A 4220-nucleotide genomic window follows, 5' to 3' on the forward strand; every position below is an offset into this window, starting at 1 on the left:
CTAATGTGACTAGGTATACATTTTAGAGTTCTTAGTTTATGCTTAAAACTATTTGTTTGGATATAATCAATTATAGAATAAGTAGAGAAGACAATTGACAACTGAAGTGTGGAGCACTCTTATGCATAGATGCTATCAAATTGATGGGGAACCAGCAAAGAAAGCTTAGAAGGGTGCAATGTCAATGGAAAAAAGGAAGCTTGGCACAGTGGTGCTTGTCTGTAATCACAGTGGCTCAGGGGGCTGAAGAAGGAGGATCAGAGTTCAAAACCAACCTCAGCAACTTAGCGATGCCCTAAGCAACTCAGTGAGACCCTTTCACTAGATAAAATATTTTTTAAAGATCTGTGGTTAAGTACCCCTTGGTTCATTCCCCCAGAACCAAAGAAACAAGAAGAAAGAAAAAAAAAAAAAGGAAAAGAAAATTTTAGAACTCTGTAAAACAAAAGAGAGGAGTGTTTCAAATAAAGTAAGGACTGAGAATAACCACTGGGCTTGACAATGTGGAGGTCACTATTGGGTAAGTTCTGCAGAGAAGTGGAAACAAAAGCTTGATTGATAATATAAATGAGAGAAGAGGAAGTGGACAGATCCAGGTGAGAGGTATTGGCAGTTTGGGTCTACATTGGTCATAAGGGAAGTGATAGAAATAGGCAGACTTTGAAGATGGTTTTGAAATTGAGTCACCAGAGTTTGCTGTTGGATTGCATATAAGATTTAGGGTGGATAAAGAAATGCTGGGTTTTGGCATAAAGGACCAGATGTAGAGATGGGGCCCTGATCTCACTCTTACCCTCACCCCTGCCTTCAGGAAGGCATGGTGATTCCAATTCTTAAGAATCCTCAGTTTGCTTCTGTCACTAGCCACCAGAATAAGAAATACACATTTAAACTATAAGAAAGATCATTTGAGATCATCAAGCAATTTTGAAATTATTTCAGGAGCACCATTGAACTAATTTTTTCAAAATTGATACTTTTGTACACTAAATTTACACATATGAATATGCATTTCACACTCTACTAGCCAGAAGATATCAAATTTCTGAAAAGTGTCAAGAACCTGAATACATTCAAGAACATGGGATAAACTCTTTTGGCATACTGGTAAATTGCTGAGTGTGTTATCCTTTGTCAAAACAAGTGAATTAAAACATTTTGGTTAAATTTGAAAGAACAAACAAGGCTCAGATGTCGGAGAAAATGCCCATTTATTGAGAAACAGCTCTGCATATTTATAGAGCCAGGGGTGGTTTGACAGTTATGACAGAATGGTTTCACAGTTGGCATGGGGTGCTTTCTGATTGGTGGGTAAGGATCATGTGAGCCAGCAGGGTTAGTCTGATTGATGGGTAAGGATCATGTGAGCCAGCAGGGCTAGTCTGATTGGGTGGGTAAGGATCATGTGAGCAAGCAGGGCTAGTCTGATTGGTGGGTAAGGATCATGTGAACTAGCAGGGCTCACCATTGGAAGGCTCTTCTGCAGGGGATGGGGAAGTTAGTCTATGGAGCCTGGGCGACTCCCAACACTGAATACATTCAAGAATGTGGGATAAACTCTTTCGGCATCCTGGTAAATTGCTGAGTGTGCTATTCTTTGTCAAAACAAGTGAATTAAATCATTTTGGTTAAATTTGTTTTTATTTTTATTTTTTCCATTTTTCTTTTCTTAAACATTTTATTCATGTTGTAGAGGGATTTCTTATTTGTTTACTTTTTCCTAATTGTTAAAAAGAGTGGTTGAGGAGTACTGAATCCATCACTACTTCAATGACACAGGTAAAATTCCAGATTCACATTTCCAGGTACCAAGAGTTCCCTCTAAATGCACAATCACATAAGCCTTCCTTTGTATTTCTTTCTACTGAACGAAATACAATGTCCATTGATATCTCTGAAGCATAATCGCAATTTAGGTCTATATTTCTCCAAGTAAAGCAACTGTTTGGAATTTAATGCTCCCCTTCTTTTTTTGTCTTATAAACTAAATTGCATCTTCACACTTCATTCCACATTCAATCAGAGCAAGTGCAACCAGCATAGGTGCCCTTCCCAATCCTGCAACACAAGGCACTGCAACACAGAAACCTGGCTGTTCACAGAATTTGGTTTTTAACAGGTTCAGCCAATCATCTACTATCTGATTAGGGGGTGGAGCTCCATCATCAAATGGCCAATCTAGAATGTAGATTCCTTCTTTTTCTACTGGAGCTTTATCATATGTAGCATCCCAAACTCAAACCAAAGTTGTCACTCCATACTTCTTAACTTCCTCTGTGAACTTGTTGAGAGTTGCATTGGTAGGATTGTGAGTTATCAGAAAACGCATGTTTTCATAGGAGATCTCCACAGGAGCTGGATGGTTCATTATGGCAAATATAAAGTGTGAGTGTGCGTGTGTGAGTATGGTGGGGAAAATTGAAAAAAAAATCTTGAAATGTTCCACAGCAGAAAACATTTTAAAAAGACCACTAAAATGCCTATTATCAATCAATATTTTCTCTATTCAACTTGTGTATTCTTTATGAGGCTTTCCTCTTCAAGATAAGCAGAAGTATTTAGAATCCACAGCAGTCCAAATTTAACTTGGGCCTCAATGTCTGCAGATGGATTCCTTCAGAGTACAAAAAAATCCAATTACATACAAAACACAAGCAGCCTTTACTACATTTAGGCACTAGTGAGACACATTAAAAGTGTACGTCCTTTTCCACTTTTGCTTACTTAATGATTAATTTGCTGGAGTCATTAAAAAATATGCTTGCTATTAAAAAAAAAAGTCAAGTATTTCTGAGGCCAGTCTCGGTGTCCAGAGTCTTAAAGGCAATGTTAATTATGGCACAACGCTGTGCTGAGCCTGGCAGAAGTCTGCCCCCACGCTCAGAATCGTCATAAATGAGCAAGGTATATTCCAATGAAAAACGCTGGTGAGCTGGGGACTGGGTATTGAAGTCTGGCGGCTGCCCAAGAGCCGAGGTGCCTGTCTCCTCAGTTACCTCAGTGGCGGCGGCAGAGGCTGTGACTACAGTCCACCAGCCTGGGCACACAATACCCAGTCAGGCCTGGCAACAGCAGCAACGTGTGTCCAAGAGTCCATCTTGCTGCCGCTGCTGTGGCGCTGCTGCGGCTGCTGCTGCCTCTCCTGATGCCGCCGCTGCTGCCGCTTTGAGAATCACGACAGTAGCTCCTCCTGACACCCAGATTCGAGGGATCAAGCCCCTGGAGGGGGTGTTCCCTCGACCCTGGGTGTGGTGGGAACTCCCCCCCCCCCACAACCAGGTTCGAGGGATATCACCCCTGGAGTGGGGAGTCCCTTCGTCCCTGTGTGTTGGTGGGAGCTCCCTCTGACACCCAGATTCTAGGGGTTTCTCCCCTGGAGGGGGTACACTCCTCCATCCTGGGGACGATGGTATACGAGCTCTCCAGATACCCAGGTTCGAGGGGTTTTCTCACTGGATGGGGAAGTCCCCTGATTGCTGAATGCGGTGGGAGCTCCCCCTACACCCAGGTTCGAGGAGTCTCTCCCCTGGACGGGAGACTCCATCGAGCCTGGGTGTCGGTGGGAGGTCCCCTGACACCCAGGTTCAAGGGGTCTCGCCCCTGGATGGGGGACAACTCTCAATCCTGGGGATGAAGGTATATGAGCTCCCCAGACACCAAAGTTTGAGAGGTCTCCCCCTTGAGGGTGGAGTCCCCTCAACCCTTGGGGTGATGATATACACGCAACCCCTGACACGCATTTCAAGGGTTCTATCGCCTGAAGGGGGGAGTCCCTTCTACCCAGTGTGCGATGGGAGCTCCCTGAAACACTCAGGTTTGAGGCATCTTCCCCCTGAGGGGGAACTCCCCTAGATAATGGGGGCAGTGGGAGCTCCCCCCGACACCCAGGTTCCCCTCAACACTTTGCCTGATGGTATGCAAGCTCCCCCTGACACCCAGGTTCGAGGGGTCTCATCCCTGGATAGGGTAGTTCCCTGGAACCTGGGGGCGGTGGGAGCTCCTTCCGACACCCAGGTTCAAGGAGTCTCCACCCTCAATGGGGGAGTCCCCTGTACAATATGGGCAATGGGAGTTCGCCTGACACTCAGGTTCAAGGTGTCTCCCCTCTGGAGAGGGGAGTCTCCTCGACCCTGTGGTTGTGGGAGCTCTCCAGATGCCCAGGTTCGAGGGGTCTTTCATCTGGAGAGGAGAGTTTTTTCAACCCTGGGGGAGGTAGAGGC

At 45.0% G+C, this 4220-nt stretch overlaps 1 pseudogene; it reads right to left on the reverse strand.

The window, feature by feature from the left end:
• Window positions 1-1833: 1833 nt before the first annotated feature.
• LOC113175809 (protein tyrosine phosphatase type IVA 2-like) lies at window positions 1834-2368 on the reverse strand (annotated as a pseudogene).
• Window positions 2369-4220: the final 1852 nt, after the last annotated feature.

The sequence above is a fragment of the Urocitellus parryii genome, chromosome 5 (genome assembly GCF_045843805.1).
Source record: "Urocitellus parryii isolate mUroPar1 chromosome 5, mUroPar1.hap1, whole genome shotgun sequence".
Lineage (NCBI taxonomy): Eukaryota > Metazoa > Chordata > Mammalia > Rodentia > Sciuridae > Urocitellus > Urocitellus parryii.